The sequence below is a fragment of the Schistocerca americana genome, chromosome 1, assembly GCF_021461395.2.
Source record: "Schistocerca americana isolate TAMUIC-IGC-003095 chromosome 1, iqSchAmer2.1, whole genome shotgun sequence".
NCBI classification, from domain to species: domain Eukaryota; kingdom Metazoa; phylum Arthropoda; class Insecta; order Orthoptera; family Acrididae; genus Schistocerca; species Schistocerca americana.
Genome location: NC_060119.1, coordinates 700300127 through 700327934, shown reverse-complemented (window position 1 = coordinate 700327934; position 27808 = coordinate 700300127). Strand labels below are relative to the sequence as shown.

The following is a 27808-nucleotide window of genomic DNA, read 5'->3' as shown; positions in this document are numbered from 1 at the left end:
GGCAAGGGTTAGTACATCCTGCCTTTTATATTTAGCTCTTCCATGGCTTCTCTAAACCGTCGAGGCAATAGCCTAGAGAAGGACAGTTCCTCATCCTTGCCCTATCCGCGCTTCTCCTCCGTCACTAGTGACCTCGCCGTCGACGGGACCTTACACCCTAACCTTCCTTCCTTCACCTTAAGAGAAGTAGGTGGCCTAATCAATCCCAGTTCTAATTATAAAAATTGTGCAAACGTAATTAACTGCAAAGTTTTATGAAAAAAATTCTAAGTAAAAAGCGTCCAAAAGTGATCACTGGCGAACAGTTGATGTTTCAGTTACGCATTCTGCCTGATCTCATTTTACCAGAAAAATGAGATAAACTTGTGTTAATACTACTATGTAAAATATTTCAAACTGCCCAATTACAGCGCATCTTCTGCACTAATGTACAGATGTTTCCTATTTGCGCCTCAGAGGCATACAACCAAACCTAACAGATAAGAGACGAGAGAAATGTACTTGACCCTTAATTTACGATACGTACGCACGCACGCACACACACACACACACACACACACACACACACACACACACACGTGATTCTGATTATATACGAACTTCATCTTACGGTACAGATACCTTTGATGTCGTCGCCGAAATGGAAGTTCTAAAACGTGTGTCGGCTCAGACGTTTATAAAATACCTGTACCAAAGACCGAACGGCGAAATTAAACTTTGACTCGAGTTATTAGTTATCCCACCCCCAATTCTTTAAAGAATCGAACTGCCATGTATAAAAAAGGTTCATAGCCTGGTTAGTTTACAAATTAGTTAATGTGTTAAATATATGACGTTAAGCTTGTAAAACTTTTATAGCTGAAGACGCAAAAACCTAATTATGTCTAAAGTTTGCTGGAAGGGCTCTTATTATCAAACACTTGATTGGTGTGTCTGGGCAATTCGGGCTTCGTTTTAAGAAAAGCTAGTTTCTCATGCATCTTAATGTTTATGAAGTCATATCTCCTGAACTGTAAGTTGTACAATGATATAGCTTTGCAGGTACATTCAGTGGTATATGTGAATACGGTCTGAAAAATGTCTTGGGAATAAAGTCAGTAGTAAAGAATTAAACAATTAAAACGTCGTGCCTGATGCTGAAGTTTTAATGCATGAATAGCGAAAATGTAGTAAGAGGTGAACTTTTTTCGTTTCTACGTTTTGTGGGTATGTCAACGACAAAAAGTTTCGTAAAAATTTTCAGTTACGTGTACAGTTTATTCTCAAGTAAGCGCCATCATTCTGAAACTGTGGATGAACACTGAGGTAACGGAAGTCATGGGATAGAGATATGCCCATATACAAATGGCGGTAATGTCGCGTAAACAAGGTATAAAAGGGCAGCATATCGGCGGAACTGTCATTTGTACTCAGGTGAATTATGTGAAAAGCTTTCCGACATGATTAAGACTGCACGACGGGAATTAACAAACTTTGAACCCGGAATGGTAGCTTGAGTTTGGCGCATGGGACATTCCATTTCCGAAATGGTTAGGGAATTCAGTGTTCCGAGATCCACAGTGTCAATAGTGTGCCGAGAACACCAGATTTCAGCCATTACCTCTCAAACGCAGTGGCCGACAGCCTTCGCTTAAAGACTGACAGCAGCGGCATTTGCGCACAGTTTTCAGCCATAACAGACAAGCGACACTGCGTGAAATAACCACAGAAATCAATGTGGGACGTACGACGAACCTATCCTTTAGGGCAGCGTGGCGAAATTTGACATTAACAAGCTATGGGAGCAGACGACCGACACGAGTGCTTTTGGTAATAGCAGATCACCTGCAGCGCCTCTCCTGGGCTCGTGACCAGTGACCATGTCGCTTGGACCCTACAAGACTAGAAATCTGTGGATTGGTGACACGAGTCCTGATTTGGGTTGGTATGAGCTGATGGTAGAGTTCGAGTGTGGCGCAGACTCCACGAACCAAGGGACTCACGTTGTCAACAAGGCACTGTACAAACTGGTGGTGGCCCCAATATGGTGTGGACTGTGTTTACGTGGAATTGACTGGGTCGTCTGCTCCAATCATGGGCTTCATGTTCCCAAACAAAGATGGAATTTTTATGGATGATAATGCAGCATGGTCGGCCGTTGTGGCCGAGCGGTTCTAGGCGCTTCATTCCGGAACAGCGCGGCTGCTACGGTCGAACGTTCGAATCCTACCTCGGGCAGGGATGTGTATGATGTCCCTAGGTTAGTTAGGTTTAAGTAGTTCTAAGTTCTAGGTGACTGATGACCTCAGATGTTAAGTCCCATAGTGCTCAGAGCCATTTGAAGCATTTGAACGCAGCATGTCGTCAGACCACACTTGTTCGCGATTGGTTTGAAGAACAGTCCGGGTAATTCGAGTGAGTAATCTGGCCACCCATCCAACATTTATGGGACATAATCGAGAGGTCAGTTCGTGCACAAAATCCTGCACCGGCAACATCTTCGCAATTATGGACGGCTATAGAGGCAGCAAGGTTAAATAGTTGTTGACACCATGCCGCGTCGAACTGTTGCACTATTCCGGGCAGAAGAAGGTCGGACATGATATTGGGAGGTATCCCATGACTTCCGTCACCTCACTGAATGTAATATGCTTATTGGCACTCCGTGAGCTGTGCTGTCTCAAGACGCGTATATAGTTCCCAACTTTAATACTAGGTAAGATTAAACGGCTTAGTGAATAGATTATGATAACTTTTTAACATTTTAAGTTCGGTCAATAACTGTATGAAATATAGGAAATCAAATTTTTGTTGCTCCTGGAAGTCGTTAGAGAGGCAACCCGAAACAGAGATTGGATGATCCGGTGACCGTTTTTGATATTTAGTTATAAAGTAAACGAAACTCCGCCCGAACAGGGCATGAACACCCAACAGTACCGACCGGCCGCAATGTCATCCTCAGCCCACAGACGTCACGGGATGCGTTTTGTCAGTTTACGAGACCGGAGCCGCTACTTCTCAATCAAGTAGCTCCTCAGTATGCCTAACAAGGGCTGAGTGCAACGCGCTTGCCAACAGCGCTCGGCAGACCGAATGGTCACCCATCCAAGTGCTAGCCCAGCCCGACAGCGCTTAACTTCGGTGATCTGACGGGAACCCGTGTTACCACTGCGCCAAGGCCGTTGGCTATTTAGTTCGTTACAATTAAATTCAGATCCCGGCGCAACATTATTTTAATTTTTAATTTTACTGTCTGTTCTGTCGAGAATTAACATTTCGCTTCAAAGCTTTTCAGAAACTACCACCTTCTCGTAACTGTTCTAGAGCTTTTTATTTACTTTTCTATTTCTTCTTCTGATGTTTTGCTATACATACTTTTTCCTCAACTTGGTAAACAACCTTATCACTTCCATTAATTTCATTACTGTTATTTGATGAACTTCTACGCTTTAAGAAGAGATTCGCCTGTCAGTGTTATTTACAGAACATTTGTTGTTGTAAAATAAGTTCGTATAGAGTTTGGGATGAAACATCATAGTATTAACTGCAGTGGACCAAGAAAGAGCTGTGCGGCGCTCTTGCTCGTGTTGATTGGGAGAGCCCGCCTATGGAGGCAGGACTTCCTTCCTCGTGTCGGTGTGTATTTGTTTGGCGTATATGACAGCGATTAATGCTTGCGTACTATGTTGATGAGGGAGAAAGAGAGATAAAGAGTGAAACATAGTGATGGCTACATAGTCTACTCCTCTCTGCGAAGTACACTTTCGACGCAAGTACCATCGTCAACGGTGTCACTTGCACTCACTATATCAGACACTGCCTTGAGTTTTGGAATTTATACCAAATCATTAGTAAGTAGCCAGATAATCAGGAGCATAGCACTACCACCTTTCTCCTTTTGCCAGCCTGTCACTGACGATGAAGACTAGAATCAGCTCGAAGATCTCCGTAGAAGCATGCCTGAGCGTCCTCGGATGTAAAAGTATGGTTGAACCAATGTTGTTTTCTAACTTCTCGCCCTCACCCTGACATCGTCTAATAAACATGAAGTATCGTGGAAAAAAAAAATTGTGTGCTCTGAGGCAACTGGATCACCCCGATAACTGTTTATAAGCAGTGTCATATTCTAACGCAGTTTCAAAATCAGTACTCTAATACAATTTCTTTAATAATCAAGTATTATAATTTCTTTACACAGAACAGGTTACGATACAATCCGCCCTGCTGCTGTGCGGTTGAATGAAAAAGGTGTAACAGTAATGCATTTTCATGTGAGTTACACCGTTTAATAAGTGAATTCCCTAGGTACAATAAATGACACAAGGTTGTATTCTGCTTTTTACCCACCGACCCGCTACAGTATGTTGCACTGATTCGACCTCGTAAGCGGGAAGTCATTATTTTCGGGATAAAAAGTATTAGAAGAGTGTTTATGAAAGAAAGTGTTCCGAAATCCCAATTAGTGAAAGTAAGTTAATCAGTTAACCGTATACTGCTTATATTTTACTTCTCTGAGTCAGTTATTAGCTGATAAATCAACATTAAAATTTTTAAACTTTTAAAAGAAGAGCTTAAAACGGCGTTGTAGAAGCCGTAAGTCACACTGAAGCTTCATAAAGCAAAATCAGGATAAAAGGATTACGCTGTACTCGTGCTGCATTTAATATTCATCAGGCGATAATTTCCACGCTGCCGTTAAGAGTTACACAGCTAACAGCCCGCGGTATTGCTCCGCCTCGGCAGTACATTCGCAATTTAAGCCGGGGCGGTGGCGGGAGCGAAAGTCGCGCGTGGGTGAGAGGGAGGGGACCACCACACACATACACACACAGTTAAATTTTCAGCTAACATTTTGGCAGTAAATGCGCAGCTAACAATCGTTTAGATGGTTCGAATAGAAAGAATTAAAAATTAAAACTATTCTCAACCCGAATACATTGGGTTAGTAGGCATTATGCTGCTGGAGGTGGTATGTCTTTAGCTTCTTTTGAAGTGATTTACCGAGTCAGTTGTGTGGGGAGCTATAGGTTAACGTGACTATAAATCGCGGTGAAAATTAGCATTTTTCATCTTAGCAAATCATTGCTAGAGGATCAAAAAATTCCTGTGGCAGACTGAGGCTCGAATACCGAACTTTGTCATAGTCCAGCACTGAGCTACCTAGACAGCGCAGCACGAGTTAATTTAGCAAACTCTGGCGTTTTATGAAACGTATTGTAACCTGAATACAGGTACACCTCGAGACTTAACTGAACATGAAAGTAGGGGGATATCAGACGCCTTTCATTATATCTCTACCTACGCGTCAAGAATATACCGAGAGTATTCCAGTGCGGGCATCAACTTCTGGTATTGGCGATGCAGTGGCCATCACTTTTACTCCATTTCTGTGAGCAACGGCGTCTGAGTGAAATCAACAGACAAGCAGCACAGTGAAGGATATACGTTCGACATGAAAGAGAGGTCTGTGACGCTATATTTGCCACCCGAGGAAGGTAGCAGCAAAAGACCGACACTTACAACAACAGTAAAACCATCTCCTGTCTTGAACGTGGCAGTGGAACTGCAACTATAAGCCTGGAATAGTAGTAGGGAGTTCTTCCTCTGTTGCTCGAAGGGTGGATGGAAGATTTGGGTTTAACTTTCTGTCGATGATGAGGTTATTAAAGACGGAGATCATTCTCTGACTGGACCAGAACGGAGAAGGAAATCAGTCGTGCCCTTTTCAAAGGAACCATCCTGGTATTTTGTTTTAGTGCTTTTGGAAACCTAACTCTAGGTGGCTGCCAGGGCATTTGAAACCGCGTCCCACTAGTGCGAGTTCCGTACCTTTACCGCTGCGCCGCCTCACCCAGTGTGTTGTCAGAGCAGAGAACCTAAAGAAATGCCACGAAGCTACGATTGTCACCCAGGTCATGCCCCTGCAAGGAAGAAAGGAGTGCAGGGTTTAACGCTCCATCAACAGCCAGGTCACTTGAGGCGCAACACTTGAACCCAATACAAATTTTCCATGGTTTTCAGGTTTCAGTTCGGACGGATTCTAAGTCAGGATGGCATTTCGCGGATTTGTGACACTCTCCCCTAGACTACGAGTGCAAGACCATCATTGCACCAACTATCTCGGTAACTCGTCTGACAGGGCCTTCCAAATCTTCCGCTACTGAAACTGAATCAATAATGAGGAGAAAATCGGCGTTTTCAGCTGCCAATTATCCATGGATTTCGTGTATACAACGAACGATACTTCTTTTCTTAAATACTAATGCCATTCTTCGTGAAAGTGAGGAAGAATTACAGGACCTGTCGTACAGAATGGTGTAATGAGCACAGAATGAGGGCTGAATGTAAACCAAAGCAAGTTGAAAGTAATGAGGAATAGCAGAAATGAGAGTAGCGATAAATTTAACATTAAAATTAGGTACCATGAAGTGGAGGAAGCAAATGGGATATAAAAAGTAGACAACCACAAGAAAAGGAGGTTTCTCGCTAAAGGAAGTCTGCTTATATTAAAAATAGGCTTTAATTTAGGAATGTACGTTTGTAGCACAGAATTGCATGGAGGTTAATGACGTACTTGAGAGAAGGCAGAAAAAAAGAGAATCCAAGCTTTTGAGATGTAGTGCCATACAAGATTGTTCAGAATTCGGTGGACTAATAACGTAAAGATGGAGGTTCTCCGCCGTATCGGCGGGGAAGGGAATACGCGGAAAACATTGACAGGAAGAAAGGACAAAAGGGTAGGACTGAGTGCAAACGGGCGTGTGACACTTTGACAAACCTAAACACCTCTTTCCCAGAAAAAACGTCGGTACCAGGTCATCATCGAGCCATTGATTATAACTGTGCTATCGAAAGTCGATACATGTCTGTACTGTGTAGGCATCTTCCGTAACCTTTCCACTCGTCCGTTTTACCTAGACTACACGTATAGACAGTGTTTTATATTGACAGGCTATTACTTGGTTATGGAAAAGATATGTAAATGGCTTCCAACGATGGCGCGCGTCCCAGTGCTCTGTCGAATTGTTGTTTCCATTTTATGCACAAAATTTCGAGCCCCTAACCAGCCATCTTCTTCAGATGCTGCGGGTTTTGCCGTTATGCGTGCTTACTGCTCGGACACCAACAGACGTATTCAATCACGCAGAGAAAACCTACAGCAACTTTATCATCTTCATCGATGCTCTAATCTACTTTGCTGTTTTTATTTGATAATTATGAGGCCTCTAACAAAACTGTTACTGTGAGCTGCGAAAACGTCATACATCAACCCTACAAATTCCTGTTACAATCTGTTGGTGCTTATAGTGGACACTAACCAGTTTAATGTTTTGAATACGAACACACATTCATCGACGTTCCATTTCCATGATACGCTTAAAGCGAAGTCAAATAATTTATGTAAGGCAAACAGTTCGACTGATTAAGAGCCATATCGACTATTTGCTAATGTCACAGTACGATGGAGCGCTGCCGCTATGCTCGCTTGTGATCCAATATTATTTCGGTCAAATTTTATGACAAAATGTATGACCTGCATTGGCTTTACTGTTTGGTTATGCAGATCGCAGGATTTAACTCTTGCAACTTTTTCCTGTGCAGCCATTTGGAGTATCTAATAAAGCATATCCTAATAGACAAAGAAGAAGCTCTGTTCACACGAATTATGAAAGTAGGTGCTGTGTGCTAACTAAGCAAAAGAGAGAGATTAAAAAGTTTTTGAAATTTCGTTTCACTTGTAGTCTCGAATCAAGAATTTTTCTGGCGATCCTTTGTTAGAATATTTATTTATAAGATTACTTTTAAACAGGTTATGAGTTGTGGGCAAACTTTTAAGGAGTAATTGAATGCTGAATCTCATATTGCGTAGAATAATGTGCTGCAAACTGAAAAAAAACTAAGTCGGTTTTAGAAATTCTAATGAGATGAGTGTAGAAATGTCGTATTGACTGAAGAGGCCTCAAAAACCATTGTTTTGTTGTCTGAAAAGAGTTTCGACGTATAAGAACATGGGCTTTCGCAGCCAGAGTACATTTCAATAAAATTCTTCTCGGCGTTGTAAAATGGTTCAAATGACTCTGCGCACTATGGGACTTAAAATCTATGGTCATCAGTCCCCTAGAACTTAGAACTACTTAAACCTAGCTAACCTAAGGACATCACATAACACCCAGTCATCACGAGGCAGAGAAAATCCCTGACCCCGCCGGGAATCAAACCCGGGAACCCGGGCGCGAGAAGCGAGAACGCTACCGCACGACCATGAGCTGTCGGCGTTGTACTATGCCACATTTGTCTACCGACATTGTTGACTGTTGACATGTTTTGTCCCGTTTCAGAATGCCATCAAAACCTTCTCCTGGAGGTAATTGGTTGAATATGCTTTTAAACACTTCCCCTGGAGGTAATTGGTTGAACATGGTTTTAAATGGAACACAAAATTTGTTTGGTAGTGGAGGTCCTTTTTAATGTCGTAATGAGAAAAAACCTATTCTCACACTTTCTTTCTTAAATAAATGTATTTTCTGTCTCCTTTAACATTTAAAAACTATGATTTTTTTAAACTGACACTAACCTTTTTTTTTTTTTTTTTTTTTTTGTGACGTGGTTCCTCTATGCAGCTAAATGAAAGGCTCTTCGTTTTGTGCCATACGCCTATCGCTTCTTTGTTATGAAGTATATTTAGTGGCCTGTGATACATGTTTGTTTTATACAGCTAATAACGGCGTTATGTAATGACTTCAAATATGTTACTGTATTACACTTTTTATGGTTTCTCTCTTATTATTAGATCAAAAACGAGTTTCTGGAGCGCAAATTTCGTGAGGTTTAAGTTGGTCCCGGCTCTGATCTAGTGGTCTTATTATTCCATATGTGTCGTCCTGGAGTAGTACTTTTTTGGCCTGAGTACGTCAGTATGTCCGATTTTCAGTGTTCTCTAATACATCTCAATTTAACATTTCACTTTCACTATGTGTTGGATGTGTGTATTTTCCTGTGTATAGTGTTGTCAGCTGTCGCTGTGTGCTATTCTTTCTCCTTCATAAATAAAAAAAGCGAAACACTAATACACAAAACAAACTGCCTTTCAATTAGTTTCATTAGATGCAGTACATCTCCAAGAATTTAGAAGCAACTAAGGAACGACGGAAAACATGAAACATGGCGATAACCTTTTTGCTTGTAAACCATCGCAAAAGTTCAAATTCACTTACTTTCGACACAGTGTGCGTATTACACTAGGTAGAATTTAATAATTAAACGCTTCATTATTTGTACGGTTCGCTAGAAGGAGGCGGATCTGATTTTAGTGTGTCTTCAGCGTCAGTGTAGTTAGAGAGGGGCCTCTTGAAAAGCAGAAGAACAGGGAGAGCAAAAGTGCTGTGGCTCTTGTAGTATATCAATCTAGCACTCACCGAAAGTGGTATATGTGGTATAAGTGGAAACTTAAGTCAAGGTGGACCGACTGTATTTAAACCTGAGTCCTCCCAAATACTTGTAAAGTTGCAGTATATAAACCAGCGCGCCATCTCATTCCGTGTGTATTATTCTTGTTACTCGAGTTTTCTACAAGAACGTTGTAATGATACAGTGACCAGTATGTCTGTGGATGATTGATCGTATTACATAGGAACACGAGTTTAAATAATATTGAAAATAAAATAAAGTTTTTCTTACCGATCGTTCACAAATAGACGCAGTTGGTCGGCGTCAGCAGAAGCTCAGAGAGAAAGCGCTAACCGTGAGGCACGCGCAGCCGGTCGTTTGCAGCGACGCGACGGCGTCAGCTGGCGTGACGGCGCGGCCGGCGGTGGGGGCGGAGGCGCCTCCAGTAGCGGGAGGCGGGGGCGGCGATCGCTGCGCGCTTAGCAGCTGCAGCTGCAGGTCACAGGCCCCAGGACACGGAGCCACGAGTTCTGCTCCCCCTCGGTTCTTCACTGACTACTCAGCAACTAGCGGGGAAAAGCTACTGTTACCGAAACCTCACATCCATTTGTAACATTTTTATCGTCTTTCCGTTCATAGTTGAGAGAAAATATGAAAGAGCTGTTGCTAAGCCACTGGTTCCCCGGTACCCGACAAACAGCTAGTGACGTAGTGACCCATGTTCAAAAGTGCAGCCCTAACAACAGTACAGCTACACTGACGGGGAAAAAAATCGAAACACCAGGAAGGAGACGTGCGACGTAAACGAAATTCGGTAAGCGTGTTTCTAAATCTGAAAGTATATGTCTATTCAAATTTCGCGCAAGTCGCATGAGAGTGGCTCCAGTAGCGCCACTATGAGGATGCAATCAAGTTTGGTTCAAATGGTTGAAATGGCTCTGAGCACTATGGGACTTAACATCTTAGGTCATCAGTCCCATAGAACTTAGAACTACTTAAACCTAACTAACCTAAAGACATCACACACATCCATGCCCGAGGCAGGATTCGAACCTGCGACCGTAGCAGTCCCGCAGTTCCGGACTGAGCGCCTGAACCGCTAGACCACCGCGGCCGGCGCAATCAAGTTTGCTTTAAATGCACGCCTGAGGGGTTGTGAGCGTTAGTTACTTTTAACATTGGACGTGGATGAGCTGATGTTAGTCAAGAATGCCTTTAAGCCGACAAAGACGCCATTATCAACACCTCTCTGAGTTTGAACGAGGTCACGCAATAGGGCTAAGGGAAGCTGGATGTTTCTTCTACGATACTGCACAGAGCTGGCAGTAATGTACCCCCTGTACAGCCGCTGGCAGCGGTGATGATGAGAATGTACGGTTGCAAGAAGACTGGACTCCGGACGGCCACGTGGCTCCCCCAAAAGGAAAGACCATCGTGTTCGGCATATGGCTCTGGCGCATCGTACTGCATCTGCGCCAGCAATCTGAGCAGCAGTTGGTACCGCACTGACACAACTCACTGCTTCAAATCCGTTACTTCCAGGACAGCTCCGAGTTGGGTACCCCGTAGCTTGCATTCCACTGACCCTAAACCACCACCATGTGCGATTTCAGTGCTATCAAGCGACAGCTCATTCGAGGGCAGGGTCGAGGTCTGTTGTGTTTTTTGATGAAAGCTGGTTCTGCCGCGGTGTCAATGATGGCCGTGCGTTGGTTAGGAGGAAGCCAGTTGAAGGCCTGCAATAAATCTGCTGCGTGCTGGACACACTGGGCCTACACCTGGAGTTATGGTCTGGGGTGCGATTTCTTATGACAGCAGGAGCACTCTAGTGGTTATCCCACGCAGCCTGACCAAAAATTTGTACGTCAGTCTGCTAACTCGACCTGTTGTGCTGCTATTCATGAACAGCTTTTCAGAGAATGTTTTCTAATAGGATAACGCTCGCCAACATACCGCTATTGTAGCCCAGCATTCTCTACAGAGTGTCAATATATTTATTACCTTGGTCTGCTTAGTCACCAGATCTGTCCGCAGTCGAGCATATATGGGACATCATCAGAAGAAAATTCCAACATCATCCACAAACAGTATTAACCATCCCTGTATTGACCGACGAAGTGCAACAGGCTTGGAACTCCATCCCACAAACTGACATCCGGCACCTGTACAACACAAGACATGCATGTTTGCATACTTGCATTCAACAGCCTGGCGGTTACACGCGCTACTGATGTACCAGTATTTCACATTTGCAGTGGCTTATCTCGCATATGCATTAACCTGTGCTCTTGCAATGTTAGCCACTTAAATATATCGAATAGACAAATGTATTCCTGAAATTTTATTACTCCACATTAATTATTCTCTGGCGTTGCCATTTTTTTTTCGATTTATCAATTTGTCGCAAAGATCTGTACGTGATTCATGTGCTTCTAACAGCCAGAAAAATCCGGAGTAACTACTCTTTGAACTCCGCACCAAAAGCGTTTGCCGTTGTACACAAAATATCTTCAACGTCTGTGAATAAATCAATATGCATGAATAATTTTTTTTGGATTTTCGCGATCTTGACTCAAAATCACCCTACGTCAGTGTATAAGTTTCGTCACCTGCAACCAGCTCTTATATATTGCGTAAATTAAGCACCAGCATCACCGAAGATATACTGTACCCAGTCTGGGGATGTACTGCTATGTAATTCTTTCCAGAGGGTCATAATATTCAATCGGTGCCTATATACGGATGTGCGGGGAGGTTGACGGTTTCCTGGTACATTTGCGAGTTTATCCACTCCATCTCTTCTGGAGACTTCGGCCACCTTGTGCAAGTCTTTTTATTTGATGCCACTTCGGCGACTTGTGAGTCGGTGATGATGAACTGATGATGAAGAAAAAACACATTCACACACACTCTCAGTTCCGAGAGGAGAAAATCACCGGTCCAGCCGAGAATCGAACACGGGGCACAGATCGAGAGCAAGCAGTGCTAACCACCTGGCATAACCTAGTTGGTTGTTTACTCCGCTGCTCATTTTCTCTAATGAGAAATTATCCGACTGGGTCCTGCACAGAGTTTCACATACCTATCAGGGTCTTACGAGGCAGTGTGTAAGCCGATCTGTCGTCCACATAATACCAGCATGCTTTTCCCACATTTATTGCTCCTCGCCTAAGTTCACCTCACTTCTTGGAATCAGATTTTTCTCTCTGCCCTCATGCTACAACACACCTACACACTACTGTTGACTTCTACGCTTGATTCGGCTAGTGAGGCATATTTGGATGGTCTTAGGTTGGCTTCAAATAGATATTTTATTTCGTTTTTACCACCGAACTATCTCTAGATTTGAGCTTATTGCACCTCACGTTGGGGTGCTCTTGATGGAAGGCAGAATAATGTGACATTCTGTTATGCACAAAAATAACGGTAGCATTTCGGAGCAGTAACGATTGTTTTCATTTTGTCGCGAATAATGTGAATGTGTGTGTGTGTGTGTCTTTGAGAGGGAGAGAGAGAGATGTATATGTCTGTACTGTGACTGTAGCCACTGCAGGGGGCGAGAGAAGACAGAACGCAGCTTTCTCTGCGCCAAGGTCAGCGAGCAGGACCATCCTTGCTTGTGACTGCTATTGATTGCTCACTGACCTTGCTTACGCTCTCTCCTGTCACTCAGAGGATCTTCCAGTGGCTAGTGAATAATACAGGCATGGTAACACAATACTGTTAGCCGGGAAACGAAACTTTTCGTATTAATCAGTCTTGTTCAACAAGGAGAGTAGCTAAGAAAACAGTTGCGTTTGACGTGAAGTGAAAGCAAATAAACGTGAATGATGGCGTAGAAGTAGTGGTGACAGCAATGAACTTTTTATGAAACGTAGTTCATCTTTCAATGTTTTCCACGTTAAATACTCGTACATTGTAACGTTGTTTAACAAACAGTTTGTACAGAATCTTTCTGAATTCGCCTTACGAAACCTAGGACGGGTAAAGACACTGGGTAGAACAACATATAAATAGAAGCCCATAGACGGTGACGTATCGTTTATGCACTACAATAACAAACGTGCGAATGGCTGGCAGGTCGACGGTAACTTACTGCGCTACTGGAAGCTGATAGATCCGCAGCCAAGTGACTACTGCAGTTAAGAAAAAAATGGAAATTTGTGGTAAGGTCTTATGGGACCAAACTGCTGAGGTCGTCGGTTCCTAAGCTCACACACTTTTTAATCTAACTTAAACTAACTTATGCTAAGGACAACACACAGACCCATGCCCGAGGGAGGACTCGAACCTCAGACGGGGGAGCCGCGCGGACCGTGACAAGACGCCCTCAGGCCGCTGGGCTACCCCGCGCGGCTGCAATTAAAGAGTACCCAGAGGTAACCTTCATTGTAGGATCCGAATGAGATGCGGAGCACCAACTGCGTGACGCGGCACGTGAATACTGAACGCATCTTGTGCTTAACCAATGGACACTGCTACAACATTATTCAGTTGACTACTGACGTAATAATAATTCTCACCCTTGCTCTCAGCAGACGCAGGAGAGTCGGTTTGTAATATGGAAACTATTCTCCTTCAATCATCGGTTCCTTTTGGATTAATTGTCCTATGAGTCTGTAAGAAGACGTTAGAGACACTCTGCATTATTTAACTAGACGGGAAATTCGACAAGATTCCATTTTGAGATGAAGCCGTGGTACAACCCACGCTGTAAAGAAGTTATACGACTGTCGTCCACACTCTGTGAAACAGTAGAGACACTTACTGCTACCACTTGACTTCAACATTAAAGGAACGTGCCGTCTTATGTGTCGTTACACATGGGGCTGTACTTTTCTTACAGTCTCTCACAGTGCCCGAAAAACAATGATCTAATTTTGGTTTGCTACAGTTTCCCATAATAATTCATCCTCAAGTTACGAAAAACGCCATCATGCATTCAATTTATGCTATGCAACGTGTCCCAGAAAGGTTATGCAAACTTCGAGGGAATGTACTGGGTGTCTTGAGGAACAGATGGAGGAAAGGAAGCCGTGTCTGGAAACGTCATCCAACGACGCCACAAAGCATCCATCTTATACGTGCCGGCGCCTGCCACTAGGCCATCCCTTCGGCAGGGAACGTCACTTCGTAAGCTGACGGATCATAGGTGGAAGTTCTCGGAATGGTGCTTGTTATTCAGTGATCGCGACTGATTGCCACGATCGCCATTGGAGACCTAGCTGACGCGTAGAAAGGCCTTGTCTCCTATGAATGCGAGGCTCTGTTGCCTCTGTGGATGTAGGTTTCGGCCACGGGTTTCCAGCCGCAGTTTTTCTTTTTTTCTCCTGGAACCTTCTAAAATCTCCATTGTTTTTCTGCCGAAGGGATGACCTGTAATGTCTTTGGATGACGTTCCCGGGCACGGTTTCGTAGCCTGGATTTGTTCCTCGAGACATTGTCTACAACTCCTCGAAGTATTTCGCAACATTTCTGGGACATCTTGTATACAATTTCTCTTCGTTGAAATGCAGATACGGTTATCTTAGATTTGCGTTTTTTTATATTATGAGTTTTCAGTTTATACATCAAACGAACTTTCTGCCACAGTATTCGCTAGTGACATCTTATAGGAATATGAGCCATTCTTTATGAATAACAGAACCTCTGATGTCTGCTTTCAGAATATAAACTAACTTTTAGCGTTATTTCGTTATTGAAGACACTTAGGTAGAGGTCAAAATGGTTGTCTCGTTTACAAGTGCGCTTTGAAAATACGCAAGCGCGTGAACGAGCGCCTAATACGGCGAAAGAAACCGATCACGGTAGCGCTATCCTGCAGCACGACCAGGGAGTGATACCAATCTCAGCCGTCACACTTTTGACCATTGACATTGATGATGGATGTAGCCATCGAATACCCAGAATTTATTCACTTCTGACACGTATAGTGCAGTTCAAAGAATGTTGTTTCCCTTTCTATACCGAGCTAGTGAGAGCAGTGATCATCACACTGGACACGCATTCGGGAGGGCGACGGTTCAAACACGCGTCCGGCCATCCTGATGTAGGTTTTCCGTGACGCCCTAAATCGCTTCAGGCAAATGCCAGTATGGATCCTTTGAAAGGGCACACTGACTTCGTTCCCCATCCTTCTCTAATCAGATGGGACACATGACCGCCGGCCGGGATGGCCGAGCGGTTCTAGGCGCTACAGTCTGGAACCGCTCGACCGCTACGGTAGCAGGTTCGAATCCTGCCTCGGGCATAGATGTGTGTAGTGTCCTTAGGTTAGTTGGGTTTAAGCAGTTCTACGTTCTAGGGGACTGATGACCTCAGAAGTTAAGTCCCATAGTGCTCAGAGCCATTTGACCGATGACCTCGCTGTTTCGTCCCTTACCCAAATCAAGCAACCAATCATTTTGTTTTCGAGCTATAGGCCGATTTTGCTTTGATAGTAAACTTTAAGTAAGAAAAGTCAAAACTCATAACTTCATTTTTCGGCTGCTTTAAATAGACAGTTGTTATCAGCCCGAAAATCAGACCATTGATTTACTAGGCACGATCTTGCCGCGAAATATTAGCGAACCTCAATTTATGTGTGCGCCGGCTCGACTGCTAGTTGTGAGGGACCTACAGTTTAACGAGAAATAAGAAGCCCGACGCGATAAACCAGTTTTCACAGTAACAAAGTTTTGCCATCGATGACTCTTTAATCAAATTTCCGAAATGGTTGGTTCAAATGGCTCTGAGCACTATGGGATTTAAATTCTGAGGTCATCAGTCCCTTAGAACTTAGAACTACTTAAACCTAGCTAACCTAAGGACATCACACACATCCATGCCCGAGGCAGGATTCGAACCTGCGACCGTAGCGGTCGCGCGGTTCCAAACTGAAGCGCCTAGAACCGCTTGGCCACCACGGCCGGCTGGCGATTTACAGCAACCATGGAAAACCTCATTGTGGATGGCCAGCCAGAGATCTGAGACTTGGGAGTCGTGCATCTCTCGACATGCTTTCCGATCACTATGCTACCGCTTAACCAAAGTACGCTTTCAGTCTCATAGGTGTCATTATCATGGACTTACATTTTCCCATCTTTTTCTTTCAGTGGGTTCTTGCCATGATTATGGAATCCTGGCTTCTTCGCTGTTCCATTACCTCCGATCTTCTGTAAAATACACACGGCCACGGGGCGCTCTTTGGAGGTTTCATTATTTCTAACACGCTCATCGACAGAAAATCAATTAGCTGGAACTAGCAGCTCTGTTGGACTTCATATGGAAGGAATTTTCCTTGAATTTTCCTAAGGAATGAAGGAGTCCAGGATGATCTGAGGACGCAATTTGATACTTAAGCAGGATGCCGATAACCGGATATGAACATAGGTCATGGCGCTTGAGAGCGTACTGTCTTAACCAATCGTTTCGCTTGTTGTGCTCTTTTCTTCGACTCTGTCATCCAAGGGTTGTTTGCGCTTGCATCGAAATCTCTTCAAATGAATGCAACAACGGATCGTTAAGCAGGCCCCGGAAAGTTTATTCGCCCATCCTTTACCAGTTGAGATAAGGGATTCGACAAGAAGAGACGTTTATCGCTTAATTTATTTCCGTTTCTACTATGTGGCTCGTCATAGTAACATGATCACCTGCACTATCAACAGTTACCCAACTGCAAGCGGCCTTAATTCCATATTTTTTTTACTTGACGGATTAGATCATAATGTCGCGATAGCTCCAGTCTCAGCTAAACATTATACGCTAAGCAGATGGTCTCACATATACACTGCGGATGCATGTTTATGTATAAGGAACAGCCAAATCAAAACGAGACAGATGGAAAAAAAAGTAAGTAAACTCTTTATTGCTTCAAAAGTACTCACCACAACTGTTAATGCATGTATCCCGCTATGAGACAAGATGGCCAGTGCTTCCCTGGAAAGATTGTTTCAACTGAGCGGCAGAGGTTCCGTTGGGAAGCCTTCACACATCCTCCATACACTCCCGATCTCTCCCCATGGGGTTTCTATATTTTCAGAGCCCTGGAGAAAGACAATCGTGGCCGTAGATTTGCTTCGGACGAAGAGGATCACTCCTGTGAACAAAAAAATTCAAATGGCTCTGAGCACTATGGGACTTAACTGCTGTGGTCATCAGTCCCCTAGAACTTAGAACTACTTAAACCTAACTAACCTAAGGCCATCGCACACATCCATGCCCGAGGCAGGATTCGAACCTGCAACCGTAGCGGGCGCGCGGTTCCAGACTGTAGCGCCTAGAAGCGCTCGGCCACTCTGGCCTGCTCCTGGGAACAACCATGGTTCTGTAGGCAACCGCAAACATTTTCCTACGAAGGCAGTGACCGTCTTGTCTCACAGTGGGATACATGTATTAACTCTTATGGCGATTTCTGTTGAAATAACAAACAGTTTACATACTTTTTAGGTCTAGTGAAGCAGGGGGTACAACTCGTAGGCTTTGACCAATGACATCAGAATTGACCAGAGATCATTTATTACACACATGAAAGAGCTGACAAGCCTGTTCATAAACAAAGGAATACGAGAGATGAAAAATATGGTTGACATATATCACGGCAAGATATTGCGTGTTTGTATCGTATTATTTCTGTGGAAAATGAAGGGGAAAAATGGATAGAAATATTGGTAGCATAGAATACCTCACGTCACATATATATGGGTTGTATCTCGAATCTCATTCGATCTGTATTGGTTAACTGCAGTACGGCATACAAGCTTAGCGTATGTCGATTTCCTCGTTTTCGTTATCATTAATATCCTGTTGTTCAGTTGAACTATATGGGTGAACTGAAGCAAGGGATACAAATTTTACATGTGTTGTTTCTTTCGCCTCCACTACCACTAATAGTCTGTTCTTACGTAGATAGTAGTACTACCGATGGCAGAAGGAGCTACGTACATAATATGTGTGTCCCATACTTCCGTTGACCTATATGTATGTACACTGCTAACGAAAACGTGGAAATAGACGTACGTTACGTTTGGAACCTGTAACTCAGTTGAACTACGCGAAGAGGCAATAAGATGACACATATACAGTTTGTATCCCATACTTCACTATGAGGTACAGTTTTTTTTTTTTTTCGCCTTCGATGCTAATAGTATCGACTAAAGGTTATAGTTTTGCTGACAGCAGTCACAATAGTATCCAATTCTTTAGTTGACATACATACGTAAACCTCATTAATTTTACATATGTCGTTCTTTTCAAATAGGTAGTGTCAGTGTAAAGGTCACCTGAATTACGGGATACAAATTTTAGTCGTGTCGGGCGTTTCGCCTTTAATATTGCTAGTACATATTCGGAAAAATCGTACTAATACTAGTGTGGGGAAACGAAAGGAGAACGACAACTACGAAATTTCTATTACGTACTGGAGTACACGAAAACGTACGTAATGGTGTAATACAACAATGAAATACGTCAAAATAGTCAAATGCAGTAAAAGAAAAAAATGGAAAACTCAACATACCACACGTGAACTTCTTAAAAGAACCGAAGCTCGCCTAGAAAGACATCAACAAAACTCACATACACAACAAACAAAACATTACGAAGCCACCCACCCACCCACCCACGCACGCACACACACACACACACACACACACACACACACACAACACGCACAACACGCACAGATGCACAAATTTACCCCCCGTCCCCTATCCTAATGTGAAATTAGCTAACATATTTCGGACGGTACATTTGCCCAACACGTTTAACAAAACATTTAAACGGGCAATATTTTTGGGGAACACTACGCCTCCACGACTATGAAGTGACTTTGAAGTGTGGAAATCCGGCATTTCCCCTTCCCTACAAGAGATTTCATAGCTGTCCAATAATCCTGTATGCTATTTGTGCAAGCCCCTGTGGATAATGATCTGAAGTCAATATTGTGATTAACTACAAGATAGTGATAACCCCTTTCCCCTAAATCCCTATATGAAGAAAAACCATCTGAAATTACAGTGGAACCCTCTGCAACGTGATCTTCAATTAAGCTGACCAAAACTTACTTCCTTCGATTGGGTACTACTTTAAACACTACATCGTCACACTCTTGACCTGAAACTACAGCCCCCCAAACCCATAATTCCACTGGAGGTTCCCGTCTGTTGTACTTCCTTATGCCAAAATGCGACTCGTCAGTTTCAACCATAATACCTGCCCCCTCCCCCCCCCCCCAACGGCCCCCTATATTTAATGTATTCCCCACAAACTTCCCTACAAAAAGAGTACCAGTCCACAACTGCACGCTTATTCACACGACATTCATGGACACATAGCCACACAAGATACCTCAAACACCAACGGCACGTGATATTCATGACTCTCGAGACGAACTTAGATTTTTCGAACCACGTCCCTCGTCTAATGGACCACCACTACCGATCTTTGCTGCAGCGCCATACGAATAAGTCGTGGGTACGGCGACGAGATACACTTGTGAGGCGCATATGTTCACCGCACTCACGACATTGAACATACTCGGCAACGAGACCACACATTTGTAAAAAGCAAATCGTGGTCAACATGTCTACGCCCATAGCCTCTCTCGAATCATCCAGGTTCATCGGTGCAGATAAATCCATATCTACAAACGAAAATGAGATACTAAAAATTGTCCTAAAATAAGAAACTAATCTTCCAAATTACCTCAATATCACTAAGAATGAAATTAAGTACCGAATGAATTGCAAACAACCAATTATTTAAATAAATGCACACGAAGAATATTTTGAGCAATATGTTGCGATCTCTTTTAAAATCACATTCAATTATTTTAATGTACAATGATAGCGCTTATCCGGAACACAAAACTGTTTTATTATCTATGGTTGAAAGTGAAGACATTATTATCTATGAGTAATGTATGACGTCAGTGGTCAGAGTCAACGGATTATATCCCCTGATTCACTAGACCCTATTTTTTTCTACCTGTCTAGTTTTCATTTGACCGTCGATTATATTTATATTCTGGCGTTGCCCCGCTGCAGTAGTATCGCTGGCCAGTGTAGGGAGCGTTTCCGGGGCAACAGAGCTGAGGCAGTCCAGTCGTGACCTAGAGCGGCCGCTGCCGTGTTGTCCCTCACACACACGTGCGCACTCGGCCAGAGAAAGCGCTGTCCGGGAGAAACCTCGGTGTCGCACGTGTCTTCCTCTCACGTGATGGACGCGGCGTGTATTTTAATCTACATGTTTATTACTAGCAGCTGTGTGCCTTATGGCCAGTGGCAACGGTTACCCAATGCAGGTCGCTAACGGAGCACGCTGCGCCGCGCGTCATACGCCTGCATCGACATCTACGTGTGTACCGTGCAGACCATTGTGAGGTACGTAGCACCCCGGCCATTGTAAGACCACTGTTAGACACTCTGCTTCCATTTACGAACGTAGTGATGAAATACTAATTGCTCATATGTGTACGTGCGTATCACAAGAAATTGAGCTTTATCTTCACAGTGATTTCGTGAGCAGTGTGTAAAAGACACAAAAGAGTTAGTTACCACATTGACAGCTGTGTCAGTTTCTAGTAACTGCAGGAAATGGCGGTGCGCGACTAACAAATAACTCGTGTGCCTTCCTAAGTCGCAAGCAGCACATGATTTTTTTCAAGTTTTTGGACAGATTATAATTGTTCCGAAATGTTTATAACGTTCCTACGCACCTCTTCTGTATCTGTAATCATAGAGTACTTTTATTGTCTTTTGTTACGAATGACTAGTCACCCTTTCAAATCTGCATGGCCCTGCTATAAACCTGTTCCGTTACAAGCTAACATTTTTTATGCAATATGCGTTTTCGGTTTCGGTACATTTTTCTGAAAAATGTCAAGTCGCACTGGGACATATAGTTTGCAGCTCCACAGGTGTAACACCGTATTTTGTATAACGATGAAGAGTTCACATCAGCATTAGGCTTCTAATTACAGTTCGAAGGTATGTATTGAAATAAAAGAACCGTACATTCTTTTTTTTTGTCTCTTGATCACTGGGTCCGGGGTTCGAATCCCGGCCGGGTTGGGAATTTTCTCTGCTCGAGGACTGGGTGTTTGTGTTGTCCTCATCGTTTCATCATCATCATCATTCGTGACAGTGGCTCGATTGGACTGTGGAAAAAATTGTGTAGAAACTGAGATTTTGTATGGGCGCTGATGACCGTGCAGTTGAGCTCCCCACAAACTATACATCATCGTACATTCTTTGTAAACATAACAGGCAAAAGTTCTGCATCCTCGCCTGCCTCATCTAAATAATGAGTAAAAAATACAAGAAATCGGAGAAACAGATTCCGTGCACAATATGACCACGTGGTTTTTGAAGTGGACATTGCTGCAGCAACGTGGTTATCAAAAGCTGAAGTTCGATTACAAAGTAAACGTCAAACGGTTGTTAGCTTTGCTGGTACACATGGAGCAAAAAAGATTACGCATATAAAATTTTAGAACAGAGACGCAGTTCAAACTCTCGTGTGACGAATATTATTTTGAAGATGTTGCTGAAAATGTCGTCCGTTTATACTAATGCACACCTAACATCTGAGTACTAATGATTACCTAATGCACTGACAACAAACAGGTGTTCATGCATAACGGCCGAAACTTCACGCAGACTGGAAACAAGCTCTTATGGAGTGTCTATCTGTGTATCGTACATCAAAAGCTTCATGTCTCCACAGAAAAAGACCCAGAGGTGGTCAGCAACATCTCTAGAACAATATTCATCACTCTAGTTTGAACACCGTCTCTGAACATCAATAGCGTCAAAACCTCCATAGACCTCTAGCAGGGAAACGGTGCACCTTGATATTTTTGCCACATAAAAATATGTTTCTTTTCATCCCCTCCAAGTATTCTAAAATGCTGTACACGTACTTTTTATATCCTATATTCTGTAGGTGTTTTATTCATCATTTATTCTCTTTCAGTTGTGTTTAAATCCAGTAATGCATAGGATAATCTAATTTCATTCAGAAAAATGTTGTTTAATCTACGCATGTATTAAATTTTCTCATTCAAGCACTCGAGAGGTACCTCGTTGAAAATCACAGTTCAGGGAGAATCGAGTCCTAACCTAATGTGACTGTAACAGCAGGTACTGTGTACTACTTTTCATAAATGTTTATTCTTACTAGCAGTCTGTCACAGCTAAAGCAGAAAAGCCATACCACGTGTAGGTTCGTCCGTTGTTCGAGACCGTTGCCATACTTATACTGTAGCAGTTAAAAAGTCGATAAAAGAATACAGTACCTGCACATATAATGTCTGTAAATCCGAGAAGCACCCTCGATCACATTTCAGCTAACAATCAGTACTAAACTATTTCAGGATTCTTACTGCGCAGCATTCATCTGAACACGCTATAAGCGTCCGTTTAAATTAAATATAACTGTGTAACAACAATTACTGAGCGCAGAAAAAGTTTAAATTTCTTAATGCTGTGAATTTTCCAGCACACTCTTGGATGAATGATGGGAACCTCCCAGAACGTTGCAAATGTAGCTGTCAGTTTAAGGCCACTGTGTGAAGAGTACACTTCCTTCACCCAGCCACGTCTAACAACCGAAGGAAAGAAAATAATGATTTAAAGTCTCACCGACGACGAAAGAAAGAGCTGTATGGCGTTATTGACTGGGAGCCCTGAGGGGCTATTCAGCTACCTTATCGAAAACATTCTTCGTCTGCAGACAGAAACCTTTTCAACGCGATAGGCGCACGGCGGGGGGTGGGGCGGCTCGGATTTAATCCAGATCATCAGCGCGAAGACTTGTGTTCAGCAACTTTCCTCCCCTTGCCGACCTATTGCTAGATATGAAAATTTATAGTGTTCGAATCAGCTACCTCCGAGTTGAGTTTCGCCACAGAGGCCTGTGTTAGCGAATGCCGATGACGGCGTCATTAGAGACGGAGTGAGCCTCGCTTTGTGGAAAGATGGTGACAGAAATCGTTGCTGCTATTTAAAAAAAAAACATCCGGTCATTTGTCTTAAACGGTTAAGGGAAACTGTAAATGTGGATTGCCAGATGATGATTTGAAGAGCTGTCTTGTTGGCTACGAGTCCAAACGACTGAATGTGGGGAGTGATCTGGGGGTTCGTGTAACACCTCGGTTCAGTTTACGGTAATAAAAGCTATAGAAAGAATAATTTAAAATTAAGAATAGAATTTTTAGAGGGAAAAATAGTGTAATTGCAGATGAAAATTATAGTATATCAGCAAGTAGTTTAACGTCTAAGTACAGCAAAGCCACGAAAGCTCCGTCATGGAGAAGGCAGTGACGTTAAACTCTTGTGATGAAAAACCTATAAAAAGGCCTGATCGTCATTATTGCCGACTTTTTTCCTTGATTGTTTCGTTAAAGGGCGGGAAACCCGTGTCAGTCAGCGAGACAATAATTAGGTTGGACTTTATCGTGTTAAGATTCACGATAAACTGTTAGAATATTACGGACTGTTGGTAGCAACGAAGTATTAAGGGGATTTTAAGACTTTAGTGCTAGACTGGAACTTTACGGACATACGGACGACAGAAACTCAAATTATCTGCTGATACGAGTGAAATCAGAGGTTCCGGTATTCAGATATTAACGTGTGGACTTTTGAAAGTGTCGTGTGCCGTTAGTTGCGAATCTGGACGTAGAGCGCGTGCATATCGGCATTTGCGGACTATTTAGGTTCCTCCAGGCTAGGAACCCTTTAAATAGACCATCATCCATCGCCATCTTAATCCTTGAATGTAGAGTGAAAGTGAAATACAAGAGTGTTGTACTTATTTCATTTACCTAGTACTAATCAGTGAAAAGTTTTACGGAACCAAGGTTATTCAGCACTAAGTCAGCACCATCTAGCGGAAAGGGTAGCCATTAACTAACACGCTAACTGATGTGAACGTTTACGTGTTTTACGGACTGCTTAATATGAACTCTTGTGACTCTTTGACGTCCCCACTCCCTCCGAAATGTGGCGCAGGCTGTCTTAATCATAAAAGGGGAGAGTTTCAGCCGGGCAAATTACTAAATAAAAGCGATATTTACAAGACTCGCAGTAATAGCAAAACACAAGGCCTGCACCTCATCGGAGAGTCGTCGCTGTCACGTCGGGAAGTAAAGCCGGAAAACCTTACGACGATACGTATCTACGAGCAGACGTCGGCGTGGAGTACCTAAAAAGGCACCGCCCCACGTTTGGCCACTTATCGAAAATAAGTCTGATCCCGCCTTGCCTCGGCTGGCGTCGCGCTGCCTCGGTCTACCTTGTTGCGCCTTGCGCTGCCACGGCCCGGGTCGCGTCGTGCCGGCGTACGGCCAGCTCGGAGTTGTTTTATTCACGAGTCCGGCTCGCTTTCTACGGCCGCTCTGCGGCTGCGGCTGCAGCGCGATCCACAAATGCGGAGCTGAGCGGCCGGGCCACGCCCACGGCTGGCCGCTCCGCCCGCTCCCCTGTCCGTTACCACTGACCGAACTTTCCCAGCCGTGGACACCCGCTCACTCCCTCTTGCTGCCGCCGTGCCATCCCCGTCTGCGGCAGCATCGCGACGTCCCGCGCTTTCGCGTATCTGTCAGCCGGCTGCAACATCTTTCAGCCTGCTGCAACAGCTCTTGGCAGGCGGCCCGCACAACGAGTGTTGCAGGCGCTCACTATGCCCTGGAGCTCCCTTCCCCACGGTTACAAATTACTGTGTGCGCGGAATACAAACTCCGAGAGAGGAAACGACATTGAATCGCTTCTGGCAGCGCACAAAACAGAATCCAAAAACAGGTACATATGTAACATAGTGGCAATTTATCGATTTTGAAGTAATACTAAAATATGAAACCTGGAATCACCACGCAGTTTCTGTCTGAATTGTCTTTCGGTATATTTCGACGACAGAGAACCAGCACTGTTTTACAGTTGACACAGACTCCATAGAAATCTGCTCCGCTTCCGTAACTCAGTGTTGGCGTGTCTGGCTGCCATCCGAAGGGCCTCTTTTCGATTCCCGGTACTGTCAGGGATTTTTCCTGGGTGGGAGAACTCGAACGGGATGCACAGAGCTTCGTTAGGGCAACTGAGGAGCTGCCAGACCGAGTAGTAGCGGCTCCAAGGTCAAGAAAGCCAACAGTGGCCGAGACAGCGGTGTGCTGACCGCACGTCCCTCCTTACAGCAGCACATGATACCATTAGCAGAGGATGACCCGGCAGTCGATCCTTCCCGATCAACGCTAGAGCCTGGAGCATTCCTTTTTTGCTCATAAATATTTCGAATTAGTGAGATCATTAATCGAATACAAGTTTCAGTGATCTTTGTTGAAAGTATTTGCCTTATACGAAAATGTAACGTGGTTATTAAACAGTATAGACTGGAAGAGAGTAGAATCTTTTGGAAAATGGTGCTACAGACGAATGATGAAGATTAGACCGGTAGATGGGATAAATAATGAAGAGCTAACGAATCGAACTAGGGAGACAAGAAGTTTATGGCACAGCTTGACTGAAAGAACAATTCAGCAGATTGGACACATCTTTAGGCATCAACGGATAGTTCATTTATACGAAATTTATTCCCCAATGTTTTTGATTTTATCTGCATTCGGGATGGAAGTGTTACCTACTGCTGACACGAAAATTTGTGCTGTACCAGGACTCGAGCCCGGATTTCCCGCTTATCGCGAGCAGTCGCCTTGACCATCGCGCATATCCGTGCGCGCTTACTGGACCGAGCCAAACCCCCATATCCCAGACTGCCTGCGCCTCCGTTGTTCGCAACATTATTTGGATTCTCGCATTAGCGCTAATAAGACAAACCTGTTCAAGGTGGGTATTATTGTCGTCCTTTGCCCGTCTAGGTTTCTACTAGTTATTTTACAATGTCTGTTACTTCAGACATGCGTGTATGAAGGAAAAGATATTGTAAAATAAATATAACGAGCCTAGACGGTAATAATGCCAACGTTGAACAGATTTGTCCCATTAACTCCGTTGCGGGAAACCAAGTAAAGTTGCGAGCAATGGAGGCGTAGACAGTGTGGGATATGGAGGTTTGGATCGGTTCAGTAAGCGTACACATATTGGTGAGATGGTCAGCACGGCGGCCCGCTATAAGTGGGAAATTCGTGTTCGAGTACCGGTCCAGTACAAATTTTCATGTGTCACCAAGACGTAAAATTTCCATCCCTAATACAGCTGAAATTAAAAGAATTTGAAATTACCGAATAACTTTCGTAATATTAATACAGCTGCAAAAGTCACCAATTTCTGTTCCATCAGACATGTATGCATGTCCACTGATAGCCGAAATTGTTAAGGCGACCGTTCGCGGTAGTGGGAAATCGTGCTTCGATTTCCGGTCCACCACATTTTCATGTATCATACCAAATACAGATGAACCCAAAAGGAATCGCAATTGGCGAATACATTTCGTAATATTAGTACAGCTACAGGCCGTCACCAGTGTCTGTTTCTTGAGACATCCACACTCGTCTGAAGAAACGTATATTTTAAAATAAGTAATAGTCAGATTGTTTGTGGAGGGAAGGCGAGAGGTAAAAATGCTCGTGGAAAACGTGAGTTTCGCTATATTAAGCAGATTCAGGTAGATTCAGGCAGTAATGGTTATGCAGAGATAAAGGAATTTTCAGAGGATAAATTAACGTGAAGAGCTGAATCAAAATACTCTTCGGACTGTACATCGGAAAAACAACAAAGGAGATGAGAAGAAGGGTTGCAACGATTGTGCTAATGATACGTGCTTCAAGCAGAGTTCTCCGTGTTCAGAGTATTCCAAACGTCAACAATACGTCAGAATGTAATAATCTTTCACTTCACTCTCTACATCACTATATATAATGATGATTTCTGTAAGAGTTATCGGCAGAATGACTGTAAAAGAAACTCTGTGACTCGAGTTTAAGTTTTCACAGTAAACCTGAATAATTGCATTTTATCGCCATTCATTCAATTAGGCATGCGCTACGACTGGGGGGGGGGGGGGATTTTGTTGGGTTCTGTATGTCCAATCCTTGCAGACTGTAAGCAGTTTTTGTGTCTGAATCTGTTAGCATGCCCGAGAGTAAACAATACAAAGATGCAGCTACGAGACGTGAATCTCCTGATTTTGTTTCTCGTAGAACACAGTGCAGTATCAACGAACTTGTCTAGCCACGCTCGTCCTGAATTTTCATGACGTTCTTTGGTGATATTTTCCTGTCACTTTCAAATGGCTCTGAGCACTATGGGACTTAACATCTGTGGTCATCAGTCCCCTAGAACTTAGAACTACTTAAACCTAACTAACCTAAGGACATCACATACATCCATGCCCGAGGCAAGATTCGAACCTGCGACCGTAGCGGTCACGCGGTTCCAGACTGAAGCGCCTAGAACCGCACGGCCACACCGGCCGGCTCCTGTCACTTTCCCTTAATAATGTCGACATC

The 27808-nt window shown here is 43.6% G+C and overlaps 1 protein-coding gene and 1 pseudogene across 1 annotated transcript in view; one reads left to right on the top strand and one right to left on the bottom strand.

Moving 5' to 3' along the window:
* LOC124609553 (sushi, von Willebrand factor type A, EGF and pentraxin domain-containing protein 1) overlaps window positions 1-27808 on the top strand; it is a 540650-nt gene that overhangs the window by 63230 nt on the left and 449612 nt on the right. The gene's annotated exons all lie outside the window — the stretch shown is intronic.
* On the bottom strand, window positions 3049-3166 carry LOC124561700 (annotated as a pseudogene).